The sequence below is a fragment of the Heptranchias perlo genome, chromosome 2, assembly GCF_035084215.1.
Source record: "Heptranchias perlo isolate sHepPer1 chromosome 2, sHepPer1.hap1, whole genome shotgun sequence".
Classification (NCBI taxonomy): Eukaryota; Metazoa; Chordata; class Chondrichthyes; order Hexanchiformes; family Hexanchidae; genus Heptranchias; species Heptranchias perlo.
In genome coordinates, this window is record NC_090326.1 from 111,070,294 (window position 1) to 111,090,534 (window position 20,241).

A 20,241-nucleotide genomic window follows, 5' to 3' on the forward strand; every position below is an offset into this window, starting at 1 on the left:
CATGCACTCTCAGCTAAAACTGACTTCAGAACAGATGCTCAAATGATATATATAAAATACCAATTTTTCTGAATTAATTTTCTTTTTAATTTGGAGATAATGCAGCTGTAAAAATCTATCATTCTGTTATCATAGAATCATAGAATCATAGAAGGCTACAGCACGGAAGGAGGCCATTCGGCCCATCGAGTCCACACCAGCTCTATGGATGAGCAATCCAGCTAGTCCCACTGCCCGCCCTATCCCCTGTAGCCCTGCACATTTTTTCATTTCAAGTACTTATCCAGTTTCCTTTTGAAGGCCATGATTGAATCTGCCTCCACCACTCCCTCGGGCAGTGCATTCCAGATTCTAACCACTCGCTGGGTAAAAAAGTTTTTCCTCATATCACCTTTGGTTCTTTTGCCAATCACCTTAAATCTGTGCTTTCTGGTTCATGACCCTTCCACCAATGGGAACAGTTTCTCTCTATCTACTATGTATAGACCCTTCATGATTTTGAATACCTCTATCAAATCTCCTCTCAACCTTCTCTGTTCGAAGGAGAACAACCCCAGCTTCTCCAATCTATCCACGTAACTAAAATCCCACATCCCTGGAATCATTCTAGTAAATCTCCTCTTCAGTACCCTCTCGAAGGCCTTCACATCCTTCCTAAAATGTGGTGCCCAGAACTGGACACAATACTCCAGTTATGGCCGACCAGTATTTTATAAAGGTTCATCATGACTTCCATACTTTTGTACTCTATGCCTCTATTTATAAAGCCCAGGATCCCATATGCTTTTTTAACCACTTTCTCAACTTGCCCTGCCACCTTCAATGATTTATGCACATATACCCCCAGATCCCTCTGTTCCTCCACCCCTTTTAGAATTGTGCCCTCTAGTTTAGAATTGTGCCCTCTTCTCATTTTTCCTATCGAAATGCATCACTTGCATTTTTCCGCGTTAAACTTCATCTGCCACGTGTCCACCGATGCCACCAGAGTGTCTATATCCTCTTGAAGTCTATCACTATCCTCTTCGCTGTTCACTACCCTTCCAAGTTTTGTGTCATCCGCAAATTTTGAAATTGTACCCTGTCCCCAATTGTACCCAAGTCCAAGTCATTAATATATATCAAGAAAAGCAGTGGTCCCAGCGCCGACCCCTGAGGAACACCACTGCACAACTCCCTCCAGTCCGAAAAACGACCGTTCACCACTACACTCTGTTTCCTATCATTCAGCCAATTCTGTACCCATGTTGCTATTTCCCCTTTTATTCCACAGGCCGCAATCTTAATAGCAAGCCCTACCATGTGGCACTTTATCAAATGCTTTTTGAAGATCCATATACACCCCATCAACTGCATTGCCCTCATCTACCCTCTCTGTTACCTCATCAAAAAACTCTATTAAGTTGGTTAAACATGATCTGCGTTTAACAAATACGTGCTGGCTTTCCCTAATCAATCCACATTCGTCCAAGTGACTGTTAATTCTGTCCTGGATTATCGTTTCCAAAAGTTTCCTCACCACCGAGATTAACTGACTGGCCTGTAGTTACTGGGTTTATCTTCACACCCTTTTTTGAACAAGGGTGTAACATTCGCAATTCTCCAGTTGTCTGGCACCACTCCTGTAACTAAGGATGTCTGGAAGATTATGGCCAGTACCTCTGCAATTTCCCCCCTTACTTCCCTCAGCATCCTAGGGTGCATCCCATCCGGACCAGGTGACTTATCTACTTTAAGTACAGCTAGCCTTTCTAATACCTCTTCTTTCTCAATTTTTAGCCCATCCAGTATCTTAACTATATCTTCCTTTACTGAGACTCTGGCAGCATCTTCTTCCTTGGCAAAGTACTCATTTAGTACCTCAGCCATGCCCACTGCCTCCATGAGCAGATCTCCTTTACTGTTAACATGTATGTAGAAGACTTTTGGATTCCCTTTTACCTTGGTCACTAGTCTATTCTCATACTCTCTCTTTGCCCCTCTTATTTCCTTTTTCACTTCCCCTCTGAACTTTCCATATTCTGCCTGGTTCTCACATGTTATCAACCTGACACCTGTCATACGCCGCTTTTTTCTGCTCAGGCTTTAGTTGCCCTACCTTTCTCCCTGGTTGGAATGTACCTTGTCTTTACCCGAATCATCTCCTCTTTAAAGGCTGCCCAATGTTTAATTACAGTTTTGCCTGCCAATCTATGATTCCTATTTACCCGGGCCAGATCTGTTCTCATCCCACTGAAATTGGCCCTCCTCCAATTAAGTATTTTTACTTTAGAGTGGTCAGGGTCCTTTTCCATAGCTGTTCTAAACCTTCTGATACTATGATTACTGCTCCCTAAATGCTCCCCCACTGACACTTGCTCCACTTGGCCCGTCTCATTCCCTAGAACCAAGTTCAGCAATGCCTCCTTCCTCGTTGGGCTGGAAACGTACTGGTCAAGAAAGTTACCCTGAACACATTTCAAAAATTCCTCCTCTTCTTTGCCCCTTACATTATTACTATCCCAGTCTATATTAGGATAGTTGAAATCCCCCATTATCACTACTCTATGGCTTTTGCACCTCTCTGTAATCTCTCTGCAAATTTGCTCCTCTATATCCTTCCCACTTGTTGGTGGCCTATAGAATACCCCCAGTAGTGTAATGGCACCTCTATTGTTCCTTAACTCTAACCAAATAGATTCTGTCCTTGACCCCTCCAGGACATCCTCTCTCTCCAGCACTGCAATATTCTCCTTAATCAATACTGATACCACACCCACCACCCCCACCACCGCCCCCCCCCCCATCTTTCCTTCTCTACCTTTCCTGAACACCTTGTATCCAGGAATATTTAATACCCAATCCTGCCCTTTTTTGAGCCAGGTCTTTGTTATCGCCACATCGTATTCTCATGTGGCTATTTGAGCCTGCAGCTCACCAACCTTGTTTACCACACTTCGTGCGTTCATACACATACACCACAAACCTGTCTTAGACTTTCTTGTACTCTCTCTTGGTCTGACCCCATCTAATACCTTACTATGTTTTACTCTAGGGCTATCCTTCTCTCCTGATCCTTTGTGCCCCTTGTTTCCCCTTTCCAATGCTACATCCTGGTGCCCATCCCCTACCAAATTAGTTTAAACTCCTCCCCCACAGTACTAGCGAACCTCACTATTAATTTAGTGGTAAGTGCTAATTGTACCTAATCAAGATTGAGTTCTACTTGCGTGTGTAAAAACAGTCTTTATTAAAATCCCCATTCCGTGTCAGGTTATGCTTTAAAGTTGGTTTTGTTTATATTTAACCACACATAAAACTTTGTATTGTTTACACAAGCCTACTGATAATGGTCTTATACTGGAATCATCAAAACACTTTGCAAAACCCAATAATAATGGGAGCGTTTGAATCCTTTCATGAGATGACGTAGGTAGATTCTCTACTTGCAGCAGTACAAATTCAATATCTGTACATGCAGTACTTGCACCGGTCCGGGTCTAATCACTTTGCCTGTGGCTCTTGCATTGTATTATGTATTTGCCTGCCAGTGCTCCACATTTCACAGGAAGGCCAGGCTGCCCTGTGTATACTTCTTATTATGGTTACCAGAACAAAGATAACTACTGTTATGTTGTTTCTTTGGATTTCAACTTTCATGTGTTGGTAACATTTCTTTATTACGGGTTTGAATCAGCTGTAAATCTCAGCATGCTATTGCATTTCAACAACAACAGCTTGCATTTATATAGTGCCTTTAAAGTAGTAAAACGTCCCAAGGAGCAATTCACAGGAGCAATTATCAAACAGAATTTGACACCAAGCCACATAAGGAGATATTAAGACAGGTGACCAAAAGCTTGGTCAAAGTTTTAAGGAGCGTCTCAAAGGAGGAGAGAGCGGTAGAGAGGTGGAGAGGTTTCAGGAGGGAATTCCAGAGCTTAGGGCCTAGGCAGCTGCCGGCACGGCTGCCCATGGTGGAGCGATGAATATTGGGGATGCGCAAGAGGCCAACATTTCAGACATTTGTTATATCAAAAGTAATAAATTTTGATGAATTTTTTGCCACTGTCAGGGGAACCTTTTCTCACAGGACTCTGGAGCTTTTGGTCCTCTAAAGCAGTGGATTGTTTTCTATCCTCTAAAATATCAATATTGGTGGCCCATAGTTTAACCATAAGATGGAGGTGCAGCAAAGAAATCAGACCTAGCTCTTATGACCATCTCCCCTGAGCAACATCCATCCACCTGGCAGCATAGGTCAGGAAATAGGGTAGATTCCCAGTTCACCGAGTCTCTGCCTCTTTGACTTAGCCCTGAGATTTCTGGGGTACTCTGGGGAGGGGCAGTGGATTTCACCATATACGTGTAGTAGGCACAGGTCAAACAAAGCCACTTACATCGAGTTACATTATTTGCATTCTTCGACTATCATAGAATTACATAGAATTTACAGCACTGAAACAGGCCATTCAGCCCGACTGGTCCGTGCCGCCGTTTATGCTCCACATGAGCCTCCTCCCACCCATCTTCATCTAACCCTTTCAGGGTACCCTTCTATTCCTTTCTCCCTCATGTGCTTATCTAGATTCCCCTTAAATGCATCCAAGCTATTTATCTCAACTACTCCCTGTGGTACCGCGTTCCACATTCTTACCACTCTTTGCGTAAAGAAGTTTCTCCTAAATTCCTTATTGGATTTATTAGTGACTATCTTATATTTATGACCTCTAGTTTTGGACTCCCCCACAAGTGGAAATACTTTCTCTATGTCTACCCTAAAAAAACCCTTGCATAATCTTAAAGACCTCTATTAGGTCACCCCTTAGCCTTCTCTTTTCGAGAGAAAAGAGCCCCAGCCAGTTCAGCCTGATAAATATATCCTCTCAGTTCTGGTATTATCCTTGTGAATCTTTTTTGCACCTTCTCTAATGTCTCTATATCCTTTTCATAATATGGAGACCAAAACTGTGCACAATACTCCAAGCGTGGTCTGAACAAGGTTCCATACAATTTTAAATAACTTCTCTGCTTTTCAATTCTATCCCTCTAGAAATGAACCCCAGTGCTTGCTTTGCCTTTGTTATGGTCTTATTAACCTGCATCGCTACTTTTGATGATTTGTGTATCTGTACCCCGAGATCCCTTTGCTCCTCTACCACATTTAGACTCTTATTATCCAAGTCGTACGTGGCCTCCTTAATCTGCCTACTAAAAGGCACCACCTCACACTTATTTATATTGAAATTCATTTGCCAATTACACGCCCATTCGGCAAGTTTATTCATGTCTTCTTGCATTTTGACGCATCCTTCCTTTGTATTAACTACACTCCCCCCTTCCCCCCCAGTTTGGTGCTTTAGGAAATTTGCCTACTTTTCCAGTGGTTCTTAAACCTGGACAAATAGTTAGACAAAGAAACTCCCCACTCATGGTAATTGCATTAATCAAAAGTGATTACTTAATGATGTTATAATTCACGGAAGCATGAACCATAATCAAGCAATGCATGCAACCGTACGCTATACTTAAACAAGCAGCAAGCAAATCAAGTAATACATACCACCTTAAAACCGAGGATTTCTGCTTCAAGGCCCGTTAAGATTGATCAAGTCTTTCGGAGCTTTTGAAGTCTTGTTGCTGGGCGTCTCTCCTGTCGGTCAGATTCGTTAGGCTTCCACCTGACTGCAGTACCAGTTCCATCCCGATGTCTTCTTTTTATATTGTTTTTTGCCCTTTGGGACGTCGATGAATTTGGGATAATGTCATTTTGGCCATTCACCCACTGATGCCAGGCTTCAACCTGTTGACAGTTATCTTGCTTGAGACTAAGTGCAATGGTTCCCTGTGTTTTCCAGACACCACGGAATGTGGCAGGCCCCCCATTATCAGCGTTGCCATGATGACCTGTCTCTTTCTCATGGCTTTGTGTGGCTTTACAATGGCTGCTTCAGTAGGTTTTAGCTATTTTATCTGACACCAGTCCTATGGAATGTGATTCCCTGGTACTCCCTTTCTTTCTCATCAACCGTGTCTTGCAAACCAAAGAAACCTCTGAATGTTGTTTTAAATTGGTCATGTTCAAATGTTCCAAAGGAGCAACATTAACCCTTTCCTTACTCCAGGTATGTTGTCCAAAGGTCCAGTAGGTTTTAAACTCACAATGCTCAAGAGGTTTTAACCCTTTCCTTATAGTGTCGTCCACAAATTTTGAAATTGTGCTTCTGATTCCCGAATCCAAATTGTTTAAATTGTGAACAATAGCGGTCCCAGCATCGATCCCTGTGGAACACCACTTCCCATCTTTTGTCAGTCTCAGTAGCCACCCTTAACCCCTCTGTAAACATCCCCATCCTCAATGATGGCGGAGTCCAGCACGTGAGTGCAAAAGACAAGGCTGAAGCGTTTGCAACAATCTTCAGCCAGAAGTGCCGAGTGGATGATCCATCTCGGCCTCCTCCCGATATCCCCACCATCACAGAAGCCAGTCTTCAGCCAATTCGATTCACTCCACGTGATATCAAGAAATGGCTGAGTGCACTGGATACAGCAAAGGCAATGGGTCCTGACAACATCCCGGCTGTAGTGCTGAAGGCTTGTGCTCCAGAACTAGCCGCGTCTCTAGCCAAGCTGTTCCAGTACAGCTACAACATTGGCATCTACCGGACAATGTGGAAAATTGCTCAGGTATGTCCTGTCCACAAAAAGCAGGACAAATCCAAACCAGCCAATTACCGCCCCATCAGTCTACTCTCAATCATCAGCAAAGTGATGGAAGGTGTCGTCAACAGTGCTATCAAGCGGCACTTACTCACCAATAACCTGCTCACCGATGCTCAGTTTGGGTTCCGCCAGGACCACTTGGCTCCAGACCTCATTACAGCCTTGGTCCAAACATGGACAAAAGAGCTGAATTCCAGAGGTGAGGTGAGAGTGACTGCCCTTGACATCAAGGCAGCATTTGACCGAGTGTGGCACCAAGGAGCCGTAGTAAAATTGATGTCAGTGGGAATCGGGGAAAACTCTCCAGTGGCTGGAGTCATACCTAGCACAAAGGAAGACGGTAATGGTTGTTGGAGGCCAATCATCTCAGCCCCAGAACATTGCTGCAGGAATTCCTCAGGGCAGTGTCCTAGGCCCAACCATCTTCAGCTGCTTCATCAATGACCTTCCCTCCATCATAACGTCAGAAATGAGGATGTTCGCTGATGATTGCACAGTGTTCAGTTCTATTCGCAACCCCTCAGATAATGAAGCTGTCCGTGCCCACATGGAGCAAGACCTGGACAACATCCAAGCTTGGGCTGATAAGTGGCAAATAACATTTGCGCCTGACAAGTGCCAGGCAATGACTATCTCCAACAAGAGAGAGTCTAACCACCTCCCCATGACATTCAATGGCATTACCATCGCCGAATCTCCCACCATCAACATCCTGGGGGTCACCATTGACCAGAAGCTTAACTGGAACAGCCATATAAATACTGTGGCTACAAGAGCAGGTCAGAGGCTGGGTATTCTGCGGCGAGTGACTCACCTCCTGACTCCCCAAAGCCTTTCCACCATCTACAAGGCACAAGTCAGGAGTGTGATGGAATACTCTCCACTTGCCTGGATGAGTGCAGCTCCAACAACACTCAAGAAGCTCGACACCATCCAGGACAAAGCAGCCCGCTTGATTGATACCCCATCCATCACCCTGAACATTCACTCCCTTCACCACTGGCACACTGTGGCTGCAGTGTGTACCATCCACAGGATGCACTGCAGCAACTCGCCAAAGCTTCTTCGACAGCACCTCCCAAACCCACGACTCTACCACCTAGAAGGACAAGGGCAGCAGGCACATGGGAACAACACCACTTGCACGTTCCCCTCCAAGTCACACACCATCCTGACTTGGAAATATATCGCCGTTCCTTCATCGTCGCTGGGTCAAAATCCTGGAACTCCCTACCTACCAGCTCTGTAGGAGAACCTTCACCACACGGACTGCAACGGTTCAAGAAGGCGGCTCACCACCACCTTCTCAAGGGCAATTAGGTATGGGCAATAAATGCCGGCCTTGCCAGCATCCCATGAACGAATAAAACGTTCTGGTTTTTATTTTGTAACCAGCTTGCTATCCATTCTGCTACCTGTCCCCTGACTCGACATGCTCTGACCTTAGTCATGAGCCTACAACGCGGTACCTTGTTGAAGGCCACTTGAAAATCCAAATAGATCACATGTACCGCATTACCCTTGTCTATTCTTTCTGTTACTTCTTCAAAGAATTCAATAAGGTTAGTCATTTAGATGAGGCAGAAGGGACTGTTCCTGGCCATCTACCTTATTTTCTGAGACCAAAGCTTGCTGGGAACCCCAGCACAGAGGTGCCCAGAAAACATGGCCCTGCAGCCTGCCCCAAACCCTTACTAAGCAGCTGAGTCTGTGGGGGCATCAGAGACAGGCAGGAGACTTAAAAGGTAGATCCATTCTTTCAACATTAAGTACCCAACAGGATCATTGGCAGCCAGAAGGTTCCAAACCCTGAGGCCTCACAGGCAGCTGCGGGTCTGAGAGGGCTGTAGTTCAGCCTGACTTTTCTGCCCCTTCTACTGGTGATAGGCCTGTTCCAGGAGTGCCTCTGGACCATGTTAATGGCCTAGTACAGGAAATCCTGGTACACCTGGGCCTGGACAGAAATAGTGCATTTTGGGGTGCTGCTCTTGTTCCGCACTGGGTTGTGAGCGGTGGCGGCAGGGAAAGCATCCCATATAAATTTTGTACACCCCCATGTGATGTATATTGGAGGGTACCACTGAAGAATCCAACCATTTAAAGCATTACTTAAAACTCCTCTACTGCCACAATGGCCAAAGGCTGTACCTCGTGTTTACAGTATCAAGACCAAAGGTATCAAATTTAATTCTTGATCAGTACTGGATTAGCTGATCTTAGCTTGAGCGACAGTTGGGGCACTACAGTTAACTTCAGTACCTCGGGCATAGGGAAGGGTAAGATTAGCCAGGTTCCTACTCCTCATCATTATCCAGTGACATTTGTTAGAAAGTACTTTTGCGTGGACGTCAGGTGAGGGCACGATCAGGTTCAGCTGTTACGCCCACCGTCATTGAATAGTCCGCTGACACTAACGTGTCTGAGCTGAGACAGTAAGAATGGCAGCAGAAGACTGCCGATGCCTCTGGACCAGTGTCCTAGTGTGAGGCAGCATCTCCTGGACAAAATTGAAAAAGAAAATTCGGAAAGAAAAGTGTTGCTTGTACTTGCTGAAGGTTTGCTCTATGGATGTTCTGGAGGATTGTGTATTTTTTTTATTCGTTCATGGGATGTGGGCGTCGCTGGCGAGGCCGGCATTTATTGCCCATCCCTAATTGCCCTCGAGAAGGTGGTGGTGAGCCTCCTTCTTGAACCGCTGCAGTCCGTGTGGTGACGGTTCTCCCACAGTGTATCTCTTTGAAAAAGTGTTCTTCTGGGTTTGCAGGATGATGTACAAGTGACTATAATTACAGAAACCAGACATTCGCTCAGTAACCCCATCCCCCCCCCCCCTTTATAGAACTGAGGCAACACTCCCGGAACCAGTGGAAAGTCAGTAATTACTGTCTATGCAGAAACCAGACGTTCCCTCAGTCCCCCCTTTAAAGAACAGAGGCAAGACTCCCGGAACCATTGGAAAGTCAATAATTGCATAAAAGCATTGTTTACCAGCAATCTGTGGTTCAAGAAAAATACACGCATTCTCCTCTTCATGTGAAAATAATATCCATTATTTCTTGGCTATAACTGGACAAAGTGGACTGTACAATAACAAAGTAAGCCTTTCTGGTGCTTGGAACATAAACATTGATAGCTGTAATTACTTTCACTGCTCCGGGTAGTGCAGTAACTGTCAGAGGAATTTCAGGTAGTCATTTAGTATGTGATAGCCGTACACACATTAATGGCAAGATCAAACCAGTGCACTCTGTATAACTCAGGCAAGACCTAATAGTTTGTTCTTGATTTGCAAATTCTCTGAAGAGAATAATCTCTCCTGCTGCAATCATTTCCCTCTTTCCTGCATCCAGTCCACTCTACTGCAAAAAGACCAAACTTAACACTCCACTCCAGAGATATTTCTATGGTCACAAGCACAGAAAGAGTATTAAGTGTTTTGGTAGTGGTATTTAACCCTACATCAATCATGACTAATTACTGCAAAAGGAGTTTGAGGTTGTGTAACATGGAAAATACTGCACATGTTCACTTTAATCGGATCCATCCTTTAATAATTGCCTTTGATATTTTAGCCAATGGATATTTCATTACAGTTCAATTAAATATTAAATGGAAAATACAGAATAGCAATAAATATCATATGTTGCATTGTTAGCAGTGGCAACAGGCTGCAATCTGTGCTAATGTTACTGCACATAAGACACTAAAGACACTTATATCTTCAGACAATAACCGATGCATTATCATCTAAGGGCCGATTTTCTGACCCTAATATGAAGGCATAAATTTACTGCTATCTTGTACTTGTATCACTTAACGATGACCAGTTTACTGCAACAGTCCCAGGACCCCATTTGTATTCTGGTCATTTTTTGGCTGATGTTCCCTCGCTCTTTAGTTAATGCTAAAATAGCTGCTACAGCCAAGGGCAATGTGACCGTAACTTTGGTATCTGAAATCCAGATCTCTGCATTTCAGAGTTTTATTGGTTGACAAACCCATGGCAGCATGCTGAGCTTGTGTTGTCACAACACATGGAAAAGTGGCTGATGGTCTATATTGTTCACAATGCTCAACATGTCTACAGGTAATACTTTCACTACAGCTGTTGGTCATTTCTTTCAGTGCATTCTGGCTGAGTGGCAACATTCAAAAATGGGCACATTTTCCACTTTTTAAAAAGTCAGCAAATAAAATTCTCCCAAACTGAATCATTAGTACTGATGTAACTGGTGCAGTTACTTAAAAAGTAGAAATTGGACTGTTTTTGGGGCAGAAATCCGCAGTGGTGAAAGCAGAAGGGCAGGAATTTGGGCGGAACCGGCATCCGACTAAGAACATAAGAACATAAGAAATAGGAGCAGGAGTAGGCCAATTGGCCCCTCGAGCCTGCTCCGCCATTCAATAAGATCATGGCTGATCTCTGAAGACAAATTCCAATAAAAGAAGGGGCACTTCTTCCACCTGCCCCTCTCCCCATTATCACTTTTGGACAGGCCACTGGTAGGATCCTAGAAACATAGAAACTTAGAAAATAGGAGTAAGAGTAGGCCATTCGGCCCTTCAGACCTGCTCCGCCATTCAAAATGATCATGGCTGATCGTCTAACTCAGTACCCTGTTCCCGCTTTTTCCCCATATCCCTTGATCCCTTTAGCATTAAGAAATATATCTATCTCCTTCTTGAATACATCTAATGACTTGGTCTCCACTGCCTTCTGTGGTAGAGAATTCCACAGATTCACCACCCTCTGAGTGACGAAATTTCTCCTCATCTCGGTTCTAAATGGCATACCCCATATCCTGAGACTATGACCCCTGGTTCTGGACTCCCCAGCCATCAGGAACATCCTCCCTGCATCTAGTTTGTCTAGTCCTGTTAGAATTTTATATGTTTCGATGAGATCACCTCTCATTCCTCTAAACTCTAATGAATATAGGCCGAGTCGACCCAATCTCTCCTCATACGTCAGTCCTGCCATCCCAGGAATCAGTCTGGTAAACCTTTGTTGCACTCCCTCCATGGCAAGGACATCCTTCCTCAGATAAGGAGACCAAAACTGCACACAATACTCCAGATGTGGTCTCACCAAGACCCTGTACAACTGCAGTAAGACATCCCTGCTCCTGTACTCAAATCCTCTTGCAATGAAGGCCAACATACCATTCACCTTCCTAACTGCTTGCTGCACCTGAATGCTCACTTTCAGCGACTGGTGTACAAGAACACCCAGGTCTCATTGCACCTCCCCTTTTCCCAATCTATCACCATTCAGATAATAATCTGCCTTTTTGTTTTCACAACCAAAGTGGATAACCTCACATTTATCCACGTTATACTGCATCTGTCATGTTCTTGCCCACTCACCCAACTTGTCTAAATCACATTGGAGCCTCTTTGCATCCTCCTCACAGCTTACATTACACCCCAGCTTTGTGTCATCTGCAAAGTTGGAAATGTTACATTCCGTTCCCTCATCCAAATCATTGATATATATTGTGAATAGCTGGGGCCCAAGCACTGATCCCTGCGGTACCCCACTAGTCACTGCCTGCCACCCGGAAAAAGACTTGTTTATTCCTACTCTCTGTTTCTTGTCTGTCAACCAATTCTCAATCCATGCCAGTATATTCCCCCCAATCCCATGTGCTTTAATTTTGCACACTAACCTCTTGTGTGGAACCTTATCAAAAGCCTTCTGAAAATCCAAATACACAACATCCACTGGTTCTCCCCTATCTATTCTACTAGTTACATCCTCAAAAAACTCCAGTAGATTTGTTAAGCATGATTTCCCTTTCATAAACCCATGCTGACTTTGTCCAATCCCGTTCATGCCTTCCAAGTGTTCTGTTATTACATCCTTTATAATAGACTCTAGCATTTTCCCCACCACTGATGTTGGGCTAACTCGTCTGTAATTCCCTGTTTTCTCTCCCTCCTTTTTTAAATAGTGGGGTTAAATTTGCCACTCTCCAATCTGTAGGAACTGTTCCAGAGTCTATAGAATTTTGGAAGATGACCACCAATACATCCACTATTTCCAGGGCCACTTCCTTTAGTATTCTGGGATGTAGATTATCAGGCCCTGGGGATTTGTCAGCCTTTAGCCCCATTAATTTCTCTAGCACTATTTTTTTACTAATACTGATTTCCTTCAGTTCCTCCCTCTCACTAGACCCTTGGTTCCCTAACATTTCCGGGAAGTTATTTGTGTCCTCCTTTGTGAAGACAGAACCAAAGTATGTGTTTAATTGTTCTGCCATTTCATTGTTCCCCATTCTAATTTCCCCCATTTCTGACTGTAAGGGACCTACATTTGTCTTCACTAATCTTTTTCTCTTGACATATTTATAGAAGCTTTTTATGTTCCCTGCTGGTTTACTCTCATACTCTATTTTCCCCCTCTTAATCAATCTCTTTGTTCTCAGCTCCTGTGGCCTTTGGCCTATTTAGGCTTAACAGATCTTTATAGTCATTTTAGACTTTATGACCAAATCATCAGGATAGAATGTTTGATGTTTTGAGGAGCACAATGGAACAGCATGGTGGAGCACTGGGACACAGCTCCACAGAACGATGGGATATAAGTTTGATATTACACTTTGTTGAGTTCCTGTATCAGCCACACCCCTATGGGCAGGTTCTGAGTGGATGTCAGAGAAAAAAAAATCAGAGGGAGAGTTGACAGCAGAGAGACCACTCAGTTCCAGCTTAGAATATCAGAGGCCTGGGAGCAGATTACCCAGCTGCTGTCTGAACCTCAGAAAGTGTGAGGTCTGAGGAGACTGGAGCGATAACAGAATGGGAAGATTAGAGGGTAACATGTCGTTAAAAAGCAGTTGTTATAAAATAGTCTCAACAGACTAGCTAGTTTCATCTAATTGAGAAAAAAAGACTCTTGCCTTCTTTTAAATTGTCTGCTCCTAAACTTTCTAAGAGTTTGGGAACTCAATTGTAATTGAGTTTCAAAATGGTTGATTTTATTTTAATTAAGTACCGACAGCTTAATTATATTCACTTGCTCATTTGTTGTTTGCTGTTTGTCTTTTATTACTATTAGATCTTGTTTGGGAACAGCCCAGGGATTACTTTTGTACCAGTTTTCCCTCTGGACAGCAGCATTGCAAAAATCAGAAACCCTGCAGCGTAAAGATTAAACCTGAGTCCCACCATTAATGCAATATATTGCATTGGTAACTCCAATCTGTAGTGCCACTGCACCATCCCTTCCCCTGCCCTGTTGAAGCAATTGAGCATACTGACATCACTTTAAGGCAACCTTCCATACCCACCCTGTTCCTATACCTCATTTATGCTCAGACCCACTGCCAGAATCTGGGCCTGAGCATGAGACAGCATCGTCTTCTGATCAAGAAGCTGTTCTATTTACAGGGTCATGTCGTAAAAAGGAGAAAAACATGCCTGTATTGGTGGAAAACATGGTTTCCCTCTGCCCGCCTATCGCCCACACTCCTACAATTGTCCCATACACTTATTTAATACTTATTGTTTTGAGTACTTTGACTTGTCCTTTCAGTATATTAAAATCCTGTTTAAAAATTTGAGATTAAAAAAAAAATCTATATAATTACCGACATGCTGTGTGTGTATATTAATGGTGTGGATGTGCAGCAATCTGTATTACAAAAGGTTCTGGGATTGAGAGTAGGAGAGTTGCAGTTCACTCCCACATATTCTGTGAAGCCCAATGTTATCGACAGTGCTGAGAGCTCCTTTTGGAATTAATGAAAAGTGGATTATTTAAAATTCTAGATGGACTTAATGTGTGATATTTATAGTCACAAACAAGAACCAGATTACTAATTTTTCCACACTAATTTGGCTGTAGTTTGTAGCTTTAAATAGGGATTTTAACGTTGAGTTCAAATCAGAACACTGAGTTTGCCAAAAGTCTGTTCTTCAGCTGGTTCTCAGAAAATAAACATGCACCAACTGTTTAGGTTTTAAAAATAACGGCGTAAATTTTCACCGTCACCACATGGACATTCATCATGGACTGAAAATCTGTTTGCTGCTATTGGGCAAGTGATCCGCTCCTCCAGATTACTGCGTACATAGTGAAGATGAAAATTTACCCCAAAATCTTGTATAAACCAAAGTATGCTGATTATTATGTCAATATATATCGCTAGGAACCCAGTTGACAGATTGTGCAATCAGTTACGAGTTTACATAGGAAAAACCCACTCTAAATGTGGACATGGGGAACAAGGGATATGGGGATCGGGCGGGAAAGTGGAGTTGAGGTCGAAGATCAGCCATGAACTTATTGAATGGGGGAGCAGGCTCAAGGGGCCATATGGCCTACTCCTGCTCCTATTTCTGATGTTCTTATCGGAATTTATAATGTGAAAAAGTTGACACAAAAAGTGTATCAAAAATTTGACAACAAGAAATCAAGTTGTACAGATAGGAAGTGCGTGCAGATGATTATTATGTATAGTTAAATAGCAACACTTACCACAATTTGGAAAGTGGACAATTAGAGTTGGTTGGAGCATAAGAGATTCTCTGCAGTACAGGCCAAAGAGCTGGGAGATGCAAAAGTGAGTACTACACCGCCACCACTGGTGAGAGGGTGTAATTAAAGCCTGACAAGTTTACATAGGAAGTTTCATTATAAATTTGGACAAAGGAATTTATAATGGAAAATTGACACAGAAGTCTGGCAAAATGTGACAACATGAAGTGAGGTTTTTGTAGACATCTCTGTGCATTTTTTCAGGAATTATATCGGTTTCCCACGACATTAAATATAAAGGAAAAAAGAACTTGCAGTTATATAGTGCCTTAACACATTTTCAGGACATCACAAAGTGTATTATGACCAACCTTATATTTTGAAATGTAGTTACTGTTATGTAATCAAACATAGCAGCCAATCTACAAGTAAAAAGGTTTCACAAGCAGCAAATGAATGAATGACCAGATGGTTTGTATTTGGTGGTGTTGGTTGAGAAAGAAATGTTGGCTAGACTACCGGGAGAAGTCCTTCTCTTATTTCAACAGTGTCATGGGATCTTTTACATCCAACTGAACAAGCAAGTGGGAGCTTGGATTTAAAGGTTGATTCTGCAATCTGACCCTTCCAGCAAGCGGTGGCACTTGCAGGAAATTCAGGCCACAGCCCAGGATTTCTGGACATAAGAACATAAGAAATAGGAGCAGGAGTAGGCCATACGGCCCCACGAGCCTGCATTCAATCAGATCATGGCTGATCTTCGACCTCATCTCCACTTTCCTGCCCAATTCCCATATCCCTTGATTCCCCTAGAGTCCAAAAATCTATCCATCTCAGCCTTGAATATATTCAATGACTCAGCATTCACAGTCCTCTAGGGTAGAGAATTCCAAAGATTCACAACTCTCTGCGTGAAGAAATTCCTCCTCATCTCAGTCTTGAATGGCCAACCCCTTATCCTTCGACTATGTCCCCTAGTTCTAGACTCACTAGCCAGGGGAAACAATCTCTCAGCATCTACCCTATCAAGACCCCACTGCTTACTGGAGATTAACATCTCATTCAAAAGATGGCACTTTCCATAACACAACACTCTTTCAGTGCTGCATTGAAGTGTCAGCTCAGATTATGGCCTTAAATCATGAAGTGGGACTCTGAACCCACAGCCCTCTGTCACAGAGGTGAGAATGCTGCCAACTGAGCCACTCTTACACTGAGTTAAAATGCTTGAAATAACAAAACCCCAGATGATCACTAAAAACAAGCCATTAATTTTTCTGTTTCCACAAAGCAGCAATCAACCTTCATTGTAAGCAAGCTGTACTTGATGCAGTTCTGAAGCCTGTTAGGGTTTGAGAACAGCTTTTAAAATGATATGAAAGACTGACCTAATTTTTCATTCAAAACAGCTCAGGTAAACAGTCAGATCACAGGTACAAATTTATCCACACGGATTCCATAGAACAGTCGTTATTTTATGAAGACGTTCTGGGGGCCAAATTGGGCCGTTTAGCGGCCGTTTTGTAAGCGCTACATGAACATCTAATCCCCGAAAATAGCATCCGAGATGCGCGTGCACACTTCCGACGTGATGTGCACAGTACGCCATCTTGGTAAAGGTGTTTGTGTACGTGCACCTAACGAGCGCCGGCATCATGCCGGCATCATGATGTGAATCATTGTGCGATGCTGATTTAAAGGGACTGTTGCTATTTTGGAACTCCACTCTCCAGCCAATGCACTGTCTTAACCTCACACAGCTGAACTGGTCTTAAATGACATGGAGGACCCTCCACCAGTGCTATTTAAAGGGACCATGCAGGAGTTACAGATTAGTTGCTGGATAATTGCTTCTGGCTGCTGTGGCATTTGTACATGTTTTTGGAGGTTTCCTATACTTGAATAAGATTTCAATACTCTACAGGAAGTGGGCTGGCTAGCTAACAGGCAACAGCAAGGGCACCGGCGGATTGGCAGGGGTGGGACAGAAATGCTGTCATCCTGAGAGAGGACAGTGGGTTCATGTTCCATGGTTCCACTGCCATTTGCTGCCATCTGTTATGCGCCACCTTTTCCTGTGTCGGTGAGTGTCCTGCAAGATGTTTGTACAATGTGCCTGTCATGGTTGAATAGCGTGTTTGTGACCTGTGAGTTGTGGGTGTGTGGTTTGCAGCAATGGTAATGTGTGAGGGTAAGAGGAGGCATCTGATTTGAAGAGTTGCATACTAATTGTAAGAGTTTGTTGGTAGGTGGTTGATGAGGGGCGTAGTGTATGGAACAGTGGATGAGGCTGGTGGTGCAGTTGGTAGGGTATGCCACTTGACAGTTGAACTCATACATCTTGACCGCTCGTGTCAGATCATTGAACTTCTTCCTGCACTGCATCCATGTTCTAGGCGCTATGATCCTGGCATTGACCTCTACCGCTACTTCCTCCCACTGCTTCCTGAACATATGTTTCTTGCCCCCTTTCAGATACAGGATGTCCCTCCTTCTCTCCATCTCTTGCACCAAGGCCTCCAGTGCATTATCAGAAAACCTTGGTGCACGCTCTCTCGCAGGTTGAGACATCTTTACAAAACGTCTTACAAAGCAATCCACTTACTGACACCAATTCCATCAGCCACAGTGCTCCTCCCCTTTAAGAGGTGCAGACTGCCTTTAGGTAGTGCTAGCATTGTATATTCCAAGCATTTTTGGAGTGGTATTTTCAGAAAGATCTTGGGGCACAGCCTATTTCCTCCTTCCCCAGTCATACTCATAAGTGATCATAAATAAAGTGCAAGTTAGCAGATTTGATTTTAAGAACTATTTGCATTGTGTAGTTCAGCGGTATGTTCATGCATTAACTGGAGACGTGGACATATCTTGATTCACACTGCACATTCATCATTCATAGTGAAATGCATTGTTCAGCAACTGATAGAACAGGTCAGTTTATTGATTGACTAGTTGACGTTATTTTGAAATGCACCGTAGTTTTTATTCATATATACCGGGAAGTATGTCGGGACCCCTGCTGATGCTGCAGGCAATGAACAGCGCAGGTACGCAGCAATCATTTAAATCAGCAGGCAGCACAAATTTTACATGCTGCTTGCATCGCAAGAAACGGGTGCGGATTAATCATGCACCGCGATCTCAGCGCCCGTTTTCGGGGGTTATCCAATATAACCCCCGTAGAGCTTTGAAATAACCATTACTCTTTAATATGCCTCACTGGTGTTTGGCAACCCTCTCACATTAACTACAGGCAATAGTGCAGCACCAGATTGAGCCTGAGCCCTGAGAGCTGGAACACACAGCACAATGTCGGTTATTTTATTTTGTCTGCAGCTACCATTGCCACACCTGTATGACACAGCTACCAGTGCCAGACATGTATGATGAGGCTACCAGTGCCAAACATGTATGATGTGGCTACCAGTGCCAGACATGTATGATGTGGCTTCCAATGCCAGATATGTATGATATGCAGTATCCATATGTTACTCTAAATGGTGGGTTCCAAGGCATTGGAATGGGATCACTCTCCAGACTTTCAGCGAAAAGACTGACCACAGTGCACCTGTAATAGCTTCTGTTCAGCTTGAAATATCGAATTCTGAAGATTCTGCCCCTTATTTTCTCAACAGAAACCATCCTACACCAGTGCTAACAACAAGAAGCACTGCTATATAGTAACCACTGAGATTAAAAACCAGTACAGCATACCAGACCATTTTGGCCCACCTAAATCCCTGGGTGAAGATCATACTTGTCCTCCTGCTACTGGGGTTCTGAGTGATATTGTCTGCCAGTTATCCATCCCTCCCCAATGGTTAGTAAGCCTTGAACTAGATAGCTGTGATCAGTAAAGGTACAGAGATCACACCATTCCATCCAAAACACATGGCTTAATTTGTGGACCTTTATAAGAATAACACACAACAAGGTGGAGACAAGAGTGGAAGCATGTTTATCTGTCCTTGTTGTTCAGTAACATCACTTCACAACAGTCTACCCATATAGTCAGCTTGTACAAGCTGCTGTCTCCTTATGTATTGCTGTAATTAAAGACACTGCTGCAACCCATGAGTAATAGTGAATGTGTACTCTCTGGAATCCGTCCACTCCACATGAAAGCAATAAAAAGCTATGAAAAAAAAGAAAGTTGACAAAGAAGTTCAGTATTCCAATGGTAATAGTGCCATGCATTTATATATGTTTATTTTATTTCCCAAAGGGTAACAGTGCACTACATTAGAAGCCTTTCTATCTGCCAGAATATATCCACCTGTTATAATATACATCCTGCTTTCTAAGATATGTAAAAGTTTCCATTTTGAAACCTCCAGCTCCAAAATCTATAGCATTAGAGGTTAGTGGAGCATGATTAACATTGTGTTTGTTTTGGAAACTTGAACCTTGAAACCAGGAGCAGTAATGATGACATAAAATCCAATCTACTGTGAATGGTACCAATGTTTTATCAATTATTTACTGGTGCACATTAAACAAACTGCAAAGTACAGCTTTGGTTCTCTGTAGCTTCACTAAACATGTTCTTCCCATTAACTTCATTTTTTTGAAATTATTCAAGAAAAGGAAAGGCGAGAAAATATCTTTCAAAGGAGAGCTTTAGCCCTCAGATAAAAAAGACACTGTCAAACTGTTTTCCGCTTTTGGTTTTAGGAGTCATTAACATTCATTTTGGGGGTTTATTGACACTAGGGTTCTTCTATGTAAAATCTCACAAGTTTTCCAGTGGGAGGAATCTTTCAGCATTTTGGTGTTAATGTTAAAGCCAAACTTTTGACAATGTTGGTTTCACACTTCTGAAGTGGCTTAACAGCCACTTAACTAATTACACGTAACACCTCGCATCATCAAGCCAGCTGCAGAGAGAACAGAGTAAATTTTCAACTTGTCGATCGTTGCAGTTCAGCTACTCATTATAAAAACTTCCAGATTTTTATTCCCGTTAATAAAATAACCCGGGTCTCATTTCTCAAGCAACGGGGGAGTTAACAACTCACCTCGCTACCTATCTGCCCAAAATCCACCTGGAGATA